The following is a 21,597-nucleotide window of genomic DNA, read 5'->3' as shown; positions in this document are numbered from 1 at the left end:
TTATTTCATCAACCCGGTATGTAATTTCTCTTGGCAGTATCAGTTTTAGATTTTCATTGACCGTAACATGTATATTATATGTATAAATTCTTTAATTAATACATTACAGTAAATATGTCGATACCAAGTGGTGTATTTAATATTAAATTGAGTAGAAAATGCGTCACAGAAAAGTTACGGCATAAAATCGCAATATATTTCCTTTCGTTGCAAAAACATACAATTTAATTTTATTTAAACATTTATCTGATGAAACTTTCTAACTTTTATTGCACTTTAATATACATAAACTGTGTATTGCACCACAATAAACTAGGAAATTAATTGTAATACAATTAAACTAAATGGAAACATTTACAATAATTCCGTAAAGTGATTGCGTCTGTATAAATAAAATAGTATAATTAAAAAAATTTCAGGTGATTTAAAATACATCAAGGCACTTCCTGTTATCGAACTTGTCAGGGAATATTTGTATTATTTAATTTGCCTGAAACAAATCAATTAAAAAATGTTGATGATTATTACTTTACTATTAAAATGAAAAAAAAATGTGCTACCGTTTACGTAGTTCAAAGAAATATACAGGTAAATTAAGACGTACATATGTAATTAAGAAGGTAGGTGTTTGACATCTGTGCGAGTATTAGCATAAGTGGAGATCTTCGGGACTAAAGGTCACGTTTAATGTATAAATAAGAGGTTTCTGTATGTGATAGCTTATTATTATATACTGTAGTTCTGACAAATGAGACGATTAGTCCGTGATCTCACGGTTCACTGAATCTGTAATTGGCACCTGTTACAGGTGACATACTATCATATAATTATGATGTATTATAATGTTAATAGGCAGATATCAACAGGATATCAAATCAAAGTGAAATATGTACTATTGCTAAAAGCAGAAATATACCCCCAAAAAATTGTTATTTGAATTTTATTCCTCGCTCTCATTATATGCAATTTAATTGACAAGTACAGTTGTGTATTGCTGAACATCTACATTATCAATATGTTCTCATTTGTTTCATTTTATGTGTCATCAATGGTCAACACTTAGAGAGAGTTTACGACATATTTAAAACAAACCCCCAAAAAAGATTTTTTACTCAATTAAACACAGGAAACACAATTTTGATTATTAAATTACTATCACAATTACAGTATTTTATGCCATAGCGACCACACGTGGTCAAACATTATTTACCTACTACCTACTATTTTACCTGTGTCTTCTGTCTACAATCTTATGGACACAAAGGAAACTAGTACCTTTAAAGTTTTTATCGAGTGTACTTGTTTTACTACAATACTGAGTCCTTGGTTTTTGATTGACATTTAATCTTCATTTTTTGTTTGTTTGGGTTTTTTTTCCTGTGAAGACAGTGTATTAATTATATGATAAATAAATGATTGTTGAATTTAGGAATATCACCGAAGTGGTTTTTTATGATATTACACTTTGATGTGTTGTATAGATCCATAAAATCAAACACAATCTATTCAAGTTAACCTATATAATTTAATCACTTATCTGCACCAAAGTGCGACATGTTATGAAAGTCACTTATCTTGAGACATGTTATGAAAGTCACTTATCTTTGTTGTCATTGTTTAGAAACTATATCACAGATATGTATTCAAGAATACACAATAATTGCGAACATTTATTTGTCTCTAAGCCAGACAAATTTAGAGAATGACGGAAAGAATATGAGATTTTAATGCATCATCATTGCAAGTTAAACATGTTGAAATCCTATGATAAATCAAATTGTTCTATAATGACAAATAATTTAAAATTTAAATTATGGCGATTCAAGGTATAAATTTATTATTTGATAATATCTTCCTTCAATAGTGTTATAGTGTTGAATTATTGCAATTTTATGTTCTTAAATTCCACACACACACACATATATATAGATATGATGTGTCATTGTAGATGGCTGTCTACGATTGCTAGCCTGATTATATATGTGGATGTGTAGAGTTAGATACGGGGTCATTGAGTGCCCATACCTGGCATTTAGAGTATTAAAAGGTGTAGTGTTAAATAAGACAATAAAATGTGAATAAAAACAGGTTCGTTGTTTGATGAATTACAAAAAAAAATATTATGTATTAACACCTCTGAAAAAGGGAGTGCAAAAATATATCTAAGCCGTGGCATACTGCAATATTGATCTTCCTGGACTCGTCAGTGGTTTTAAAGGTCTAAACAAAAATGAAAAAAATTCCAAAAATGAGGATGTGTAAAATGCTGAAATAAACATTTTAGCCTAGTTAAGACGTTGTGATTGTGAGTAAAATTTATTTATACAAGTATAGAACATCACAATATTAAAATTGATGAACGATATCAGCATTTATGAAAAATTTTCAAACTAACCAAATTAATTGCAGTTTTCTTGTCAGTTCTAAGGTAATTTCTGTTCTTTATTTTGGGGATTAGGATGGGTTGGTACTGACATTGGTTAAATTGTGATACATTGCCGATATGCTTAACACAATATGAAAACAGGAAACAAAAACCTTAATACCTATGTACTCCAAACATATTATAAACAATCTACATCATTGATACCTTTATATTGATTTAGTATGTAACATAATCATTATATGACCATGATAGATACATACGTACCTTGACTATTGTGTTATCTCTGACAACCTATCCGGATCTCAAAATCTATTCGGCATATGTATGCTGTCATCAACCAGAAAACGTCTCTTCTCGCTCTGGTAACGTGTTTGATGTACATGTATTTAATTCACATGTACTCCGCTGTTTTAAAGGCAAACATAAAGCAATAATAGACGAGAACCATGTGTTCCGGGTAGAATAGCATTTTCTATTTCATCGATGGCATCATTCATGAAAATACATCCGCAAAATAAAAAAAATAAATACTGTAAGCGTTTCTTAATTGGAGCTTACATTTTTGTAGTACTTGAGCTTCGATTTGATTTTGGATTATCTATAGCCTTATATAATTTTGTTTATTACCTAAAATATAACTATAGTATGTTTTGTGTTGGTTGAAAGAATGAAGGCTTACTTACCGTACGATGATCATTTGTGTACCAGGGCGAAGGTAACGTCCAAAATGAGGATGTGTAAAATGCTGAAATAAACATTTTAGCCTAGTTAAGACGTTGTGATTGTGAGTAAAATTTATTTATACAAGTATAGAACATCACAATATTAAAATTGATGAACGATATCAGCATTTATGAAAAATTTTCAAACTAACCAAATTAATTGCAGTTTTCTTGTCAGTTCTAAGGTAATTTCTGTTCTTTATTTTGGGGATTAGGATGGGTTGGTACTGACATTGGTTAAATTGTGATACATTGCCGATATGCTTAACACAATATGAAAACAGGAAACAAAAACCTTAATACCTATGTACTCCAAACATATTATAAACAATCTACATCATTGATACCTTTATATTGATTTAGTATGTAACATAATCATTATATGACCATGATAGATACATACGTACCTTGACTATTGTGTTATCTCTGACAACCCATCCGGATCTCAAAATCTATTCGGCATATGTATGCTGTCATCAACCAGAAAACGTCTCTTCTCGCTCTGGTAACGTGTTTGATGTACATGTATTTAATTCACATGTACTCGGCTGTTTTAAAGGCAAACATAAAGCAATAATAGACGAGAACCATGTGTTCCGGGTAGAATAGCATTTTCTATTTCATCGATGGCATCATTCATGAAAATACATCCGCAAAATAAAAAAAATAAATACTGTAAGCGTTTCTTAATTGGAGCTTACATTTTTGTAGTACTTGAGCTTCGATTTGATTTTGGATTATCTATAGCCTTATATAATTTTGTTTATTACCTAAAATATAACTATAGTATGTTTTGTGTTGGTTGAAAGAATGAAGGCTTACTTACCGTACGATGATCATTTGTGTACCAGGGCGAAGGTAACGTCCAAAATGAGGATGTGTAAAATGCTGAAATAAACATTTTAGCCTAGTTAAGACGTTGTGATTGTGAGTAAAATTTATTTATACAAGTATAGAACATCACAATATTAAAATTGATGAACGATATCAGCATTTATGAAAAATTTTCAAACTAACCAAATTAATTGCAGTTTTCTTGTCAGTTCTAAGGTAATTTCTGTTCTTTATTTTGGGGATTAGGATGGGTTGGTACTGACATTGGTTAAATTGTGATACATTGCCGATATGCTTAACACAATATGAAAACAGGAAACAAAAACCTTAATACCTATGTACTCCAAACATATTATAAACAATCTACATCATTGATACCTTTATATTGATTTAGTATGTAACATAATCATTATATGACCATGATAGATACATACGTACCTTGACTATTGTGTTATCTCTGACAACCTATCCGGATCTCAAAATCTATTCGGCATATGTATGCTGTCATCAACCAGAAAACGTCTCTTCTCGCTCTGGTAACGTGTTTGATGTACATGTATTTAATTCACATGTACTCCGCTGTTTTAAAGGCAAACATAAAGCAATAATAGACGAGAACCATGTGTTCCGGGTAGAATAGCATTTTCTATTTCATCGATGGCATCATTCATGAAAATACATCCGCAAAATAAAAAAAATAAATACTGTAAGCGTTTCTTAATTGGAGCTTACATTTTTGTAGTACTTGAGCTTCGATTTGATTTTGGATTATCTATAGCCTTATATAATTTTGTTTATTACCTAAAATATAACTATAGTATGTTTTGTGTAGGTTGAAAGAATGAAGGCTTACTTACCGTACGATGATCATTTGTGTACCAGGGTGAAGGTAACGTCCAGTATCAGTTTAGTACTTGGAGAATGACTATCGTATTGAGATAAGGCGTGGATCTGTTAAGGTCGGTCGCTGTTTCTGGTAATGATAAAACAAAGTAATCTATTTAATTACCTTTACAAGGAACGCGTGGTCACACCATTAGAGTGGGACTTACTGGAATAGGCGTTTAAAGGGGTGTCTGATGGGAATGATTTTCGGTATTGTGTAATGACCGAAAAGATAATACTTTATCAGGAAAAGCAGAAAATACGCTTATGTTATTTCAATGAGTTCCAATATAATTTTGAATGTTCAACGGAGCGAAATAAAATAAAAACCAATGCCATATGGACACATGAAAGGTTTAGGGGAAAAAAGTATTTCAGGAGCAAAAGAGTTACTATTCGGTTAGGTCATCATCCATATAGATTATGTGTCAACAAAAGTATTCAGCAAGTACTCAAAAGTATTCAGAGAGTTTCCAAAAGTATTCAGCAAGTATCCAAAAGTATTCGGCAAGTATCCAAAAGTATCCAGAAGTATTCAGCAAGTATACAAAAGTATTCAGTGAGTTTCCAAAAGTATTCAGCAAGTATACAAAAGTATCCAGCAAGTATCCAAAAGTATTCAGCAAGTATCCAAAGATATTCAGCAAGTATCCAAAACTTTCGACTTCCTGACTTGTAATGATAAAACGGATGTTGGTATAGACCGAGACGAAATTAGAGTTCAACTCGATGCTTTAGGTTAAAGGTCGTACGTTTAACATTGCTGCTATGCAAAGGTTGAAGACTGATGTTGTAGAGCAAGAGAGAACAATTACACTTATTACGGTTTAGGCCAAAATTGTGAATTTTCCTGTTTGACGTCCGCGTGCTAATTGGTTTTAGGTCGCATGAGCAAAAATAATAATGATAAAACAAGTCCAAACTTTTTTTCTGTGAATTTATGAATAAATGACGTCTGCAACACGGAAAGTAATGTTTGCTTTCATTCTCTGAGATGTAATGTCTATACCACAAAATTAATCTCCTCTGAAATGTCTTATTTCCTAGGAACGATATAAGGTTGTACATAACCTGTAGCAATTTGAGTACCTAAAGAGCTTTAGTTCTTTGGGAAAATTTTGCGTTTATTTGTTTGTGTTTGTTTCTTTCGCCTTGCTGGCTGGTAGGGTTCAGAAAATGGAATGGATGCAAAACAGAAACGAAGTGGATACGTTAAATCATTTTCTTGTCTCCATGACACAAAACAAAAGTTGATCGAACGTTTACGTAACGTTATCCACCACTGTGGTAAACAGAAGGGTGTTGTCAATAACTAGCTCTATAGTATCTTACGGATGTGGTCATACCACAACAGTGGGGATGGTACTTTTTATAAGTGCGAAAATGATCAGCTCATCAAAAGGGTCTATCAGTTAGCGGGGGTTTCTGGTGGGTATCTTATAACGCGTCTGTACAGTAGTTCTGTCCTAGACTCGGGATAACAATGAGAAGGGAACAGAGAAGGGGAGGAAAACCAAGAGAGGAGGAAAACCAGGTGTCGGGGATAGAGTGGTGATCGACCATAACGGGAGATAGGCAGGGACTTTATCTCTGAACACTAGAAAAAACAGTAGAGCATCTGAAGAACCGAGAAATTTTGCATTACGGATTTTTTTTCGGGGTTTTGTTATTCTTGCAATCTGTTGTAATATTATAGTCTAAATAAATATCCCTATGACGATCTAAATTCATACTAACAAGTTGACTATATAATTATTTAGCGCTAGCATGGTATATAAAGCCATAGCAAGACCATGGCGTCAAAACGTTGGGATGTTTTCTGTTAGAACTGAACGGAACAATTTTATTTCCGTGATATCTCTATTACTTATGTTTGATTGTAAACTGATGAATGAATAGGACGTGGTATATGTTGTCCTATATTTTAATTCATTTTTTGAGAAATCAAAATGAAAAAAAAAATTCTTTATGTTTTCGAAAATCTATGCATAAAATTAAATTACGTATAATTACCGGCTATTGATAGATGCTATATTTACGTAGCTCTTTATTTTATTTCTTTCCTACAACCATAAATAATGTTGGACAAGATTCATCATCGTTTGTCTCTTTGTGTATGTTTTAAGTGGTTATCGAGCACGACAACCGGCCCGGTTCTCTGTTTATAGACCACAGAAACTGTCATTTTCTCCTGTCCCCTCCCTCGACCTGTCCGCGAGGCCAGGATTTATTGCGTAATGTTCTGTATCATCGCGTCCAATAAAAGTACATTTCATATCATTTACATAGCAAACGTTATCATCTGACGAGAATATCATTGTAATCAGTAGGTGTCGAGAATTGTTCTCGTTAGTATGTACTTTTGATGTTATGACCTCATTACGATCGATTAAATCATTAACTGGACTATAAATATATATATTAATAAGGATAATTTGTTGGATTTTGATCTGACACCATAAATCAGATCATAAATAGCACTATCAAATTAGCGCTTCTAGTCCTACGCTTCATGCATGTAAATATGACTCAATCACCAATTTCCGTATTTGTTACAAATCAAATTAAATACGGCTGAATTTTAAATAAGCTTGAAAAAGACGACAAAAAATGAGATGATACCAGGTCGAGATTCTGCAGTCGTTTTCTTTTCCCCCCTTTTGTCGATACAACCGCCTCTTAAGTCTTTTTAAAATATCATAGTTTTAAGCAGAATATTTGAGAAAATAAATAAATAAATGGTGCTCAGTTTGTGCCACATGTTTATTATATTTTTTATGATTTGCTTAATAGATGCAATATTTTTCAAAAATCATTTAATTGCTTTGTCGAGAAAGGAAAATTAAATATTTTGTAATATATTTTAAGTTTGCAATAATTGGTTATCTAGTTGTCTACGAAAGATTTTCCCAGTTTTTCTATCAGAATCCGTTCGATTCAAAGTTATTTTGAATTAAGATTGTTTAGATTGTTTAGAATGTCTATATTGAAAAATTACGGGCCAAATTTGCAGTCGTAAGGCTGAGCTGAGGGAACATTCAACCAATAGAGAGATCATGAATGGTCACATTGTTTAAACCACAAGTATACACAGCCATGATCTCACAACAAGACCAAATATCACCCAGATACATAGAGACTTTCCATCATACAATCCAGAAAGTAACTTACAAAATATGTACTCGTAATTGAAATAACATTTTGCTATAAATTATCCAAATTCGTTATTTCTGGAAATAAAATGAAATACATTCTTGTTTCATGTGCAACGTTTCCTTTGGCTGAAGGCCGTGTAGTATTTACGAGTTTAGTGGTGATCTACGCCATCCCCTCTCCCTAGCTAACAATAAAATTGACAGAGCGACAAAGCCACCAGTATCATATTTCAATTTGAAAATTATATATTTAATAAGGAATGTCCAATTTAAGAGAAATTTTCTTTTAAAAATTGAAACGAATCCAAACAAAAATTAATCATCCCGGAATGGTTGAGGTGTTTCTTTGTTCGCTGTAAACCATGCTGTCTAGCTTGCGTTTGAAATATTGTATCTTAGTTAATAACTGGTAAATGTTAGATTGTGCATCTTTAATTTTACTCACAAATAAAGTGAACAATCTGACAGGCTCTCCTGACACATTATATAAACTGCATTTTTTTCACTCTGATAATATAACGATGTAGATTTATTGAATTTTTATAGTGTTATGAAACGTTCTCTGCAGCTGCACCCGTAGAATTAAATACATCTCCGTAAACATATATGAATATATATGTAAATTATGGAAACAACTGTACATTAAAAAGCCGTCTGTTCCATAAACCAACGACAAACAAATATGGCAATAAATGGACGGTCTGTTCGCCTATAAGATAATACAAGGGCATTGAACAAGTAGTCAATGAATATGTCAAGCTACTATGGGTTTTGACAACATTTCCTATGTATCCATGCAATTAACACAGATTAGACTAATGCAGGAAATAAAATCTAATTATACCTAAATCAGAGAAACTTTTACATATGTTAAAGCGATATGATATAATGAACTGTGACGAGTTCAACTCGGTCCACAATATATATGACATGGAAATTTGCCGAGCAAATAACATAATTTGCGACAAATATAACTCTAGACCGAATCATCTGTCTATTAAAAGATACATAGATTTATTCTGAAAACATACATGTAAACATGTACAGGATATTTTATAATCCTTTAATAGTCAGCTCTTAGAAATTTACGGATTAATTTTTTCAGTGTATAAATACTTTTGTGGCTAATCTTTCCAATGTGAATCGAGTTCATATTCAATTTGTTGAACTGTCCTAGAGTGAACAACATTTGACGGGAGACTGTTCCAAGAATTTAGAACTCTCTGGGTGAACGAGTGTTTTCTCACGCACAGTCTTGAATGTTCTTTGTACACTTTAAAATCATGTCCGCGGGTACTTGATCCCTGTTTGATTGAAAACAAATCTGCGACTTCTTTATCGTATCAATCATATCCCCACGTGACCGCCTGGGTGCTAACGTTGGAAGTTGGAGTTTAAGCAAACGTTCTGTATATGACAAAGTTGAGAGACCTGGCACTTTGTTGCTCGACGTTGAACTTTTTCTATTGTTGTTACCTGCTTTTCCAAATACGGACACCAGGCTAGGCTTAAACAACATATTCAATATGAGGCCTAACTAATGCCGTGTATAAAAGTTTAAAACTGTGCTGGTCCATATATTCCATTGTCCTCCGCAATACTCCCATGATTGAATTTGCTTTGTTGACCTATTCACATATATGTCTGTCAAAGGTAAGTTTATCATCAATGGTGACACCAATTTCCTTCTCCGAGTCAACAAATTTTAAAATTTAGGCATTTTCCTTCGGTCTTTATCCATATTAAGTTGTATTTGATATCCCAATCGCATCATTTTACATTTGTCTGAGTGGAAGCAAAGTTTCCAAATATCTGACCATTGGCTTAATGAATATACATTATATCATGTTGTAATATTTTACAATCCTCTTCATTTTTCATTGATCTAAAAGCTTTCGTATGCACATACAGATATGTGTCTGTCCCGGTACTTATTACATCGGGCATATCATTTATATAGAGAACAAAGAGAAGTGGTCCCAACACAGATCCTTGTGGTATCCCGCTTAAAGGTAGGTTTCGCTCAACCAAATAAATATTTTTTTGTGAAATGCGATAAACGGAAGAAAAGATGAAAAAAACGTATTAAAGTACCTCAATTTAATTTCTTTATGCGTTTGAGATTGAACAAATGTGTCGAAATTGAAGGAAATCCTTGAATTATTACGGTGTCCGTCAGACAAAATAGTATGCAAATGTAGCTGCGATGGATTGTGTAGTCGAAGTTTCGCGCATGCGCATTGTTACGCACTAAAAGTAAACAGAATGGCTGAACGAAAGTGTGTGAGATAAAAAAATATCTGAATCGGCAACAAAGTGGAGGAAATTATAATGGAATCGGTAACACCCTAGGATATTTATAGGGAATTAAATTCATAGATGGCATGTAGCGATAGAACAGTCCATCGTACTTCGATTTATTCTTGGTTTTTTAACTAAACATGCCGTGGCAGACTGTCACTGCCATCTGACTTTTTGTTGCACGCTTCCGTTTGTTGCTGCGGCCTCGTTTTGGAAAAAAATACGTCATGTTCTATGTAAAGCTTGACTTTGCTCTATTTTTAGAAGAGTATATTTTCCTGGTCAGGCTAGGCAACTGACCACCCATATTGTTCGCTGTATGCATTGAAAATGATCTGAAGATTTTATCTATGTACAGGATAAATTGCAATTTCGTAGTCTTTATATTATATTGGGCGAAACCTACCTTTAAAACTGGATTCCACTCCGACGTTTTACCGTTCACTGCAACTCTTTGTTTTCTTCCAAACAGAAAGTCTTGGCTCCAGGTGGAAAACTGACCACCGATGTCATATATGTAGTTTATGTACTAGTCGACCATGAGGTTATTTATCGAAAGCCTTCATAAAGTCACAGTATATAATATTTACGCATGCTCCTGTATCCAAATATTTGTCCATCTATCCATGGCATTGATAAGTTGAAGAACCGTAGATCTACTGTCTATAAAACCAAACTGGGCGTTACTAGATAACTTATTTCTTTTCATGTGACTCATCATTTTATCCCTTATTATTGATTTTAATATTTTACAAACAACACTGGTCAGGCTTACTGGTCTGTAGTTTGAAGCCTCCTTCCGATCTCCTTTCTGAAATATTGCCGTTATATTGCCGTTTTGTTGTCGTTAATTGATACTCTAATGTTAGAAATGAGGGTAACAATAAACGACAACAAAAAGAAAAGGGGCTAATTTAAAAAGATTCGGTCTAATATAACTCGGCCCCGATTAGGTGATTTTGACGAGTTAAACTCGGTCCCAAATGATACGGAATTTTGGCGAGAATAACTCGGCCCTCAATAATTTGATCTTTGATGTGTATAACACGGTCCCCAATGACTTTTACTTTGACTTGTATAACTCGGTCCCGATACGATGAATCGTGATGAATTAAACTCCGCCCCGATGAGACAAACTTTAACGAGTCCTGCAGGTAGGGCGTTAGAATTGTACCTGCTGCTCCTATTGCATGATCGTAAAAGGCGACTAAATTTAGGATCTTATCTTTTCTCTTCTTCCTAACTGACTTTATCTTTCCTAATGACTCCCTTGGCACCGCCTCACTTTTGGCCTTGAGTTGAGCGTTCGCCCCTGTGATGAAGGCTCTGGGTTCTGTCCCCTGGCCGAGACACACCAAAGTCTATAAAAGTGGTAGTTTCTGCTCCTGCTTAGCGTTCAGCATACAGGGAGTGGGACGACTGGTTCGCCCGTTGTCAGTATAATGTGACCGGGTGGGATGTGTTGCTTGGTGTCTTCGGCGGCATGCTTCAGTGATATAGCACTATAAAAAGGGCAACAGTTCCACTATACAAGAAGACACAACACGAACATACCGCAGTCTCCCAGTACACTCGCCTCGCACAACATACACGCAACACACCGCATACATGGGAGGCCGTCCTTACATGACCATAGCTGTTAATAGGACGTTAATAAATCAAACAAACAAACAAACAATTAACGAGTATTACTTGGGCACGCTGAAATACATTGTTGCGAGTATAACTTGGCAACAATAACATGATATGTGACAAATATAACAAGTTAAACTCAGTCCCCAATGACAAGGAATTTTGACATGTATCTAACTCGGTCCCGATAAGATAAACTTGGACGAGTAAAACTCGGGCCCGATAAGATAAATTGTGGAGTGTGTAACTCGGCCACGATAAAATGAACTGCGACAACGAGTTAAACTCGGTCCCTTATGGCACGGAATTTTGACGAGTATAACTCGATCCCCGATAATTTAAACTTTATCAATAAGTCTAACTTGGACCCCCATAACATAGAATAGTGCCGAGTTAAAACTCGATCCCCATTACGTTACGTTAAACCGAGTATATATTGTAGCGTTGAACAGTTAAAAGTATGTACTCGGACCAGTACAATTTAGTAGATATCAATTACCTTTACATATGCACTTTATAGGATAATAAAAAAGCTTTCTCACCTTCGTACTTAATAACATCACCAGGAATATACTTTTTAGTGACTGTAAGATAATTGAGGTATTTACTTATATTAATGTGTACTATAATATAATAGTTTTGTACGATCTTTCCGATAGCAATTTTTGTAATCTCGATATCTAATCTGATGCGTGTACAGAGATTATAATGTATTCACTTAGTTCGCTAAGATATCTAGCCTAAATGGTACACCGTACAGGGTTACCAATACATATATACGATGGGTTCTAAAACCAGGTAAATAGCTGGGTATGTGATATCGAATTTACCCGACAAGATTTCTATTAAAGTTTAGGATTTCAGATGAAATTGTAATAACCATGTTCTGTTTTTGGAATATTTCAAGTGCATTTTGAGTTCAGTACTACATTTACTGTCATTAAGTACATCGAATAAGAAGATGTAACAAATACATACGCACCTGTAAAACTTTAAAGAAAAAAATTCAGTCTGTTATAATTTTAGAAAGTTTATTTTCTGAAATATTTTAGCAATTAACTACTTTCGGTTAGCAATTATTCTTATGTTGACCAACTGGATAAAGGCGACTGATAAAGTGCGCGTATTGTTTTATGTGATGTAGGCATTCATCATTCCATAACTGCCAATAGAAAACAATTCAATACTACTGCATATATCTTTATATTTGAAAACTATTTCTGACGAACTATTTAGGGCATTCTGATGTAATTATCGTTAAGGTAGGAGCATTCACTTCAACAACCACCTACTTTGATCCCAAGCGTGACAACTGTGATGTCATAATCAAAATGACGTCATCAAAATATATTGGCAGTCATGCACTGATGACTGTCAATATTGGGCTTGGAAGCGGGACTGCAGTGAAAATGTAAATAATGATAAATATTCAAACCTGTCTCTATAATACCTATCAAACCCAGTCTAACCATCTAATCAAACTATTTGAAGTGATATCCTCGGAAAATCTTCATCACACCGATAAATAGGGCACCGATCTTATTTATTTGATAATTTAAAGTTTTCTTTACCGAGTGCAACATAACATACTAGTACACAATGCAGGATTTAAAAGATTCATACAAAACACATATAGTACACAAACATGTAATAAGGCAATATCCGGCCCCTGCTTGTTGGATAAAAATATAATTTGCTTCCTGGTTGTCAGCGACATTGCATTATCTGCTATCTCTGCGCAGATGTGATAACGTGTCTTCAAACTCACGTAGTCAACCGATTGACCTTGCCTGACCCGACCCAGTGACCTCGACCTTTCTTGACTCTTCCTTTTTTCCTGATTACGTCTAAACCTATAGAATTTCCCAGTGTTTTGTGATGTCCTCGAAGTAGATTACACACTACGTCCAAGCGTGTTGTTCGAGGCACAAAAGCTGACATGGATTGGACTATAAGAGAACCTACAAACATTGTTTTTGGAATAGAAGCTAAATTTATACTCAACTTTGTTAGACAAGGGTATTCAGTACGCTACTCTCCCTGAAGAGATATAGAGTATCGCACTGGCTAGCAAAATTGAAGTAATTCTATTTCAAAGAAATAAGAGCTATTCCTTATTAAAAAATTTTTTGATTTATTTTCATCCGTAAATCGCTTTATTGTAAACAATAAGTGATCAACATCACAGAACATGACAAAACGACATCAATGGACGTGAAATGAAATCCTCAACAATTCCTATTTTATGATCACTTTCTTCCAAACGGAACCTGAGATGGGATCAGATAAACCAAGTAGGATATATTTTAGATCAACTTGAGGGGACTGTTGGTCAATGAACAACGTGGATAGTTGATACAACATCTGGTATAAGCTCATATAGAATAATTATCAATATATGATTGCTTAAGGGATGTAAGAGGTCAAGCTTGAGCCAACGAAATTTTTTACGAAGTATGCAATTTTTTTTGCGGCAAATTTTTTTATTATCAACTGGTTACTGTAATTGTGACGTTTCGCGAAATGATTCCATGTCAGTTGATATTTCAACTCCAAACGGATGTCCGCAGGGATTTAGGTCGACCTTGAACTCCCTTTTCCAGTACCTAGACGTTGAATCATCTTACACAGCGCCGAGACCTTGAACTACGTACAACATATACCTTACCGAAACGTTGAGACCTTCAGCTCCCAGACATTGATATGACCTTTGGTTACCTTCACCTGCGTTAAGACCTTGAACTCCCTTACCAAAATTTTGAGACCTTCACCCCTTGGACAGTGCTTTGACGTCGAACTCCAGCTTCTTTATTTAGCGCCTAGGCCTTGAAATCCGTAATCATAGCATTGAGCCGACTACAAGGAGAAGTGCTTTGACACTGAATGCTCTGATACATTGCTGTGATCTTGCGATCACGAGACCATTATAGTTGAACATAAGGCCTATATCATATAGTGTTATGACGTTCAATTCTCGAACACAAATCATTTGTTGAGATCTGTATATGTCTCATTTGTGTTAAATTAATGAAATACCATTCTTAAGATTGTTGTGCACAACTTGGGGAAAATGTGAAAGTCCTCAAGAAGCCTACTCCTGACTTATGACCTTGACATTGCCTATAATCATATATATAGAACAAGGTCAATCTATATTGCTGTGGGACGCATATACAAATACCCTGATATCAAATTAACTTCATTCGGGTTTTGGACAAAGGTTGTTGCACGGAATATAGGTACAAAAATAGGCATCGCCTGGTTTCAGTTGACGTTGCATGCGTATATTGTAAGCATAGTGTTTGCCCATTTGAATTAATACAGTGACATACATGCTATTCCCTTTTTGTGTATTTTGCTATTTATATATCATCGTAATTCGTCGCCACATATCATTGTACTATTAGAGTCCGGATTACACAATTTGCAAACGTGATCCAGTGTACTAGAGAAAAAAAACTTGTGATATGTAAGTCAAGGTCTGAAAACACTCGCGACAAGTCTATTTATAGTTTTATCAAAGCGGACAAACGTGAGACTTAATCTCGTTAAGGCTCGCTTTATGTTTTGAAATGTATAATTTTTTACATAGTAAATGGTGAAGTCCGGTTTACATATACGTTCCCGCCTTCCGCCGCACTCCCTTTGTAGAGGACCGTGCTTGGTAATTCCCACGTGTGAGAGATGACCTGTTTTGTTTGGACATACATGGATCACTGGCGTTCTAAGATGATATGATTTTCCGGTTTTCCTGCCAACGCTGTGAACATTTATATACTTTCCTCTAGCTACGAGTTGTAAACTCTATTCAAGTTCTATAACGTCATAGGCCGTGTAACCCAGATTTTCTTCCCGAAAGAGTCGTCTGCTATTTTGACCCCGAAGCACGACGCTACCCCGGTCTGAGTTAAGTTGATATTGCAGAAACTATTGCATCGGATGTGCGATATACGTGACCGTTACCTGACTGTCGTCCTCGCCCCCTGGCTCACCGAATCCTCACCCCCGGGGAAGGGTCGACCGAGGTGTGGCTAGATGTGGAGGGACACATATGCAGTCGGTTTAAATGTCACTAAATGCGAGGACTCCTACAGTTGGAGACAGGTAAACACACATGTATTTTTCACTGGTTTTTGAAAAGACAACATCGTAACACATACTATCTCTGCCTTAACATCTAAAATTACTGAGTGAACTGATAGCCAGTATATCATTAACGTAATGCGTTAACAGTTTAACCAGGACTCGACAACTTAATAGATTAACAAGCATGTACAGGTGGGGAGGGGTACACGTGTGTAAACACTGCAGCTAGACAACATGCATTACCTCAGCACATATATGTTTGTATGATAGACAGGGAAACCATATATAATATATGTTGTAATTATTAGGTCACACCCCTGTAGTTCCAGGTATCAGGCACCACTTGTGGTATGGCTCATCTATCATAAAAATTATGATTTATATATAGTTTATGATATATGTATCTTATATTTATTGGACTTACATTAGGGGATAAGTAAATTCTGAAAAGAAATCTTAAAGTATTATAGAGTTGATTCAACAGAATACAAATATATAGTGTTATCAGAAGATTCATCAGACTTTGAAAAATGTCTTGTCAATCAGATGAATGCAGATATGCAAATATGAAGACTGCATGGAAACATTTTGTAGATTATTATAAAAAATACATTATGCTAATTCTACATGTTTGCATTACCTTGCTGATGCCATTTGTGTTTTCCCTGTCCTAAGCTAGTATCCTGACCTTTCCAGGATTTGTCTTGTAAACTCAAGATGTTGCTAATTTCTTATAGTGATCTTTTAGGATTTTTATATATAATTGCAGAATCAGATGTTGACCTTGCAATCACCTTGGATGAAAGGAATTAATCCAGCTCTAGCATGTTCATGATATTAAGAATTCAATATAGGCTTAAGATTATTTTTCTAAAGAATTTACTTTACTCATATTTCGTGTGTTTTTTTAGCAATAATAACCCTGTTGGCCATGCAATCTGGATTCTGACAAAGAGATCAGATCTAGATCTGAAATGTCATGGATCTTTGACTTTTCAATAGTAAATCCAAGTGCTGTATGTCTGCAATTTTGAAAGAACCCATATACATGTAGTTTCAAATTGAAACAATCTAAAGGATCTGAAATCAATTTAAGGATTCATTGTATCTAAAACCCCTTGAAATTTCAATGGGCATTGGTAGCATAAAATATATCTCAAACATCAAGTAAGAAGTAGTTGTGCACTGCAAATGATTATACAAAAGTTATTCTGAAGAGGTAAGATTCCCTGTGAGTTTTATGTTTAACCACTAAAAAGCCAATGAAATACAACTTGAGATGTACCTTTGTTTGAAATTGGCACAAATGTCTATCATTATCTCATAAAAATAAGAAAACAATAAGTGCAGACTGTGGACATGATGTTGGTGCAGGAGGGATACATATTAGCCTAAACTTTGGAGGTCATGTGTAGCAAAATGTTGGAAGGTAGGAGGTTGATCTAGAGGTCAAAGGGTTTTGTATGTCTGTGTGTGCATCTTTTTTCTTGTACTGGTAGAATTTTAAAAGGACTCTAAAAATAATTAATTTATCGGACTAATAGTGTCTTGGAATATGAATAAAATTAGATTTATTAATTGATCACTGTGTAGAGCTGACTTGAAGGTAGGGCAAGGAAACATGGTGGAAAGCAAAGCTTGGTGTTGAATTATTTAGGTCTATGAAGACTGTATGAAAGGTACATCTATAATGCCTGGAAGGTAGGTATGGGTAAATATTGGAAAGTATAAAGCTATTTAAGATTGGAAGTATAGGGCTAAAACAAACATAGCGAAATTTGTCGGATCAACTGACATGTCCGGAAAAATTTGATGTGGACCGCCTATTTTTAAATCCGTCCGGCTGACCGTCCAGCAATTAATGCAAGCCTGCTCATTTGATTTAACAAAATCGTTTATTTTTTTAACCCAACAGCAATGTAAAAATTCACATTACTGTTTGGTCTGGCAAAATCTTGTTCGGTCCGGCTTACTCACAGTCCTTGCCGGTCCGAATGTCTGCCCATTTTTTTCAACTTTTGCAATGTGTGCTTAAAATGTCGGAAGGCAAAATTAAATGTCTGGAGGATTTAGATTTCATGGAAGTCTTGTAAGGTACATGTTAAGTTTGGAAGGTAGATATGAGTTAGGAAATAAAGGGATTTAAGGTTATTAGCTATGGCTAAAGATGGAAAAGGTAAGGTTGGGGAGTAGGACTAAAGGTCTATTGAAAGGTAGAGTAAAGATGGAAGGATGCATGGCTTATATGGTTTGAATGTAATCTGGCCAAAAAAGCTCAAAATAATAGACTTGGAAAGTGGACTTAATTTTGAGAGTTAAGGCTACATTTCCATGTAATGGTAGCTGATTTAGGATTTTTGGTTTGCTCCAAATATGATCAATATATACCACTGTCCTTCCAAGTGAGAGAGTATTGAGTGACTTGGTTTAGTAACTTTGTACAACTGTAACAAGAATCTGCTTTTAACCCAAAGAACACAGGAATACTTACATTATGAAGAATTGCCTTGGACCAACTCTTTTTGAATTCTTCAGAGAGTGTGCTCTAAAATGATTTCAAGTATTGTAATTCACCAATCCAAGATTCCTGAAATTTTCTACTTTCCCTTTATCCTGTTTATTTAGGGTCAATGGGGCAAAGGGGGAAAAAATTGAAGACATACCCAGTCATAGTATATACACAAACTTCACAATATAAGGACAGATTTTGCAACCTTGTATTAGAGGACTTGCTGATAGTTACCAAAATTTAAATAAAAGGATTTCTCACATTCTTCTATTCTTTTTATGATAATTAAACATTGAGAAATGTTGATATATTTGATAACAAACTTCATGCCGTTTTCGTATTGTTGTAGATATAAAACAGAAAACTCACCACGCCAATTTGAGGTTTTAAACTATACAATTATTACTCATGTTATATGGCATCTCATTTTGTTGACCTAGTGGATTATGGTCCAGAATTTGCATGGCAAAGAAATTTTCTTGGTAACATACAAGTGTCTTTACCCTAGTCTCCCAGCCATACTCTCGAATCTCCTTGGCCCATAGGGCTCAATAGCCTCTCTATGATACAGTATTATTCAGTCACACCACTTAATTGGGATTTCCATTTTGAAGCCTTTTTAGAATGAAAATAAAACTCATTTTTCAAGCTTGTAATAGGATACAACCATAATTTTGCTTTTATATATCTTCCTGTGGTTTAAGCCGTACAAAAATTAAGTACCTTGTTTTATTGCTATGGGATTTATAGAAAGAAAAGTTCATTACTTAGCAGGCAGATTTAGTTGGGCCATTTGTAAACCATAATATACTTCCCTAATTAATACAAGAAATAAAATCCAATCAAACAAAACATAAAAAATCTTATTTTCACAAAGTGTTAAAAGTTGAACCGAACAAATTAAAGAGAGAATATCTAAATAGTTATCTAAAAAAATTCTCTAAGTGACAAAACATATTTAAATTTGATGAGGTATAAATGTCTGTATTTGGTTAGAGAGCGTGCTAAAAGTTTTGACAGTCAAAGCCACACCAATAGAGATTTGGACAGAGACCGTGTTAAGGCATTGATATTAAATTCATGGACCCTTTTAAGAACATTGAAGTTTTAAACATTATAAAAGAAAGAAGTGGATAAAACGAGGTGATAAAATCTCTCAAAATATGCAGCATGTTGTTATTCTCTACTGTGTATATGAATAAAAAAATTTAATAGGATGTTAAAAATGAATGACCATGCAGAAAAGTGGCAGCTCGGCTCTCAATGTCAGACGAAGTTGTGTCATCATGCAGCTCGCAATATGTCTAAGTTGTGAATAAGGAAAAACACTGATAGAACTTCTCCGGCATTTTGTCCGGGAGCTTGGATACACATAATGTAGTTTAATAGCGGTGCACAGTTGTGATGTAAATCATGTAAAACTTGATCAGTGAAAGAGACTTTTGTAACATATTTGAATGTTTTCATCTGTAAAAGGGTACCTACTCGGCTGAAGTGAGGTGTGAAACTTGGCAATATACTATCTGTCCCTGCTGATAGAATGGCCAGACTTTATCCAACAGAGCTACAATCAATATATCAACGAACGCCCATTTTGATAAGTTTCTAGACAGGAGTTCTTATGGACAGAAGGCTTAATGGGCTTAAAGAAAAGCCTCTTTTTCATGTCAATTGCCTTCAAATGAAATTTAAATTTGTAGACGAAAAATTAAGTTAAATGGGAATTTTATTTCTTGGCATTTTAAACGCACATTGTGTTATCTGTTTAAAATCAGGCTGTACTTTTATGATGTTGATATAGGCAATGATTGAATGTGGGTGGTTAGTTGATATTTGATAAGGAAAAAGTGAGGGATGCAAGAGAGTGATAAGATTATTTGCGTTCGGATCCTTTGATATATATATTTTTTTGTTGAGTTTTTGCTACCCCTGGTTACGGAACATTTTATGCAGCCTGGGTGCACCATTACATAGCAGTGCTGACAAGATTTCACCATAGGGGGTCTATGTTCAGTTACATGTTTGGTTTTTGATATATTTTGTATACAGAATCACTGTCCATTTATGGAATCTGGTAGTGGATAAACAGGCAGGATTATATATAAGTAAGATATTAAGATTAAGATAAATGTTTTTTCATGTCAATCATGTAACATTTTTAGGTCATCTGACCCGAAGGGTCAGGAGTCAGGACGCCGTGCGCCGTTCGTAAACTTTTCATTAAAATGTCTTCTTCTCAATAACCATAAGGCCCAGGGTACTCATATTTGGCCTGTAGTATGCTGGGATGAAGGGCTACCAAAGTTGTGAAAATTAATGACCTTGACCTACTTTCAAGGTTACAGGGGTCAAATAGGATGAAATCTTTTGAACGACTTCTTCTCAATAACAGTAAAGCCCAGAGTACTCATATTTGAACTGTAGCATGCTGGGATGAAGAGCTACCAAAATTGTGAAAATAAATGACCTTGACCTACTTTCAAGGTCACTTGGTTCAAATAGGCTGAAATCTTTGAACAACTTCTTCTCAAAAACCATAAGGCCCAGGGTACTCATATTTGGCCTGTAGTGTGCGGGGATGAAGGGTTATAAAAGTTGTGAAAATAAATGACCTTGACCTACTTTCAAGGTCACAGGGGACAAATAGGCTAAAATCTTTCAACGACTTTTCCTCAATAACCATAAGGCCCAGAGTACTCATATTTGGCCTGTACCATGCGGGGAAAAAAGGCTACCAAATTTATGAAAATGAATTACCTTGACCTGCTGTCAAGGTCACAAGGGTCAAATAGGCTAAAATCTTTGAATGACTTCTTCTCAATAACCACAAGGCCCAGAGTACTCATATTTGGCCTGTAGTATGCTGGGATGAATGGCTACCAAAGTTGTGAAAATTAATGACCTTGACGTACTTTCAAGGTCACAGGGGTCAAATAGGCTAAAATGTTTGAATGACTTCTTTTAACTAACCAAAAGGTCCAGGGTACTCATATTTGGCCTGTGGCATGCTTGGATGAAGGGTTACTAAAGTTATTGAAATGAATGACCTTGACCAACTATCAAGGTCAGGGGGGTCAAATATTCTAA

At 34.8% G+C, this 21,597-nt stretch overlaps 1 protein-coding gene and 2 long non-coding RNA genes across 3 annotated transcripts in view; 1 reads left to right on the top strand and 2 right to left on the bottom strand.

Annotated features, from left to right (window-relative positions):
- The window catches only part of LOC138319718 (protein trachealess-like), a 96,548-nt gene that overhangs the window by 6,530 nt on the left and 68,421 nt on the right, over positions 1-21,597 (top strand). The window lies entirely within an intron of this gene.
- LOC138320069 (uncharacterized) lies at positions 2,656-3,639 on the bottom strand. The gene is made up of 3 exons (XR_011208081.1): positions 3,516-3,639; positions 3,070-3,131; positions 2,656-2,791 (listed from the first exon to the last, which is right to left on the bottom strand). It is a non-coding gene; the product is annotated as an uncharacterized lncRNA (long non-coding RNA).
- On the bottom strand, positions 4,386-16,040 carry LOC138318924 (uncharacterized). The gene is made up of 3 exons (XR_011207927.1): positions 15,879-16,040; positions 4,800-4,915; positions 4,386-4,521 (listed from the first exon to the last, which is right to left on the bottom strand). It is a non-coding gene; the product is annotated as an uncharacterized lncRNA (long non-coding RNA).

This window comes from Argopecten irradians, chromosome 3 (assembly GCF_041381155.1).
Source record: "Argopecten irradians isolate NY chromosome 3, Ai_NY, whole genome shotgun sequence".
Classification (NCBI taxonomy): domain Eukaryota; kingdom Metazoa; phylum Mollusca; class Bivalvia; order Pectinida; family Pectinidae; genus Argopecten; species Argopecten irradians.
Note: the sequence above shows the minus strand (reverse complement) of the source record. Positions and strands in the feature narration are given on the sequence as shown.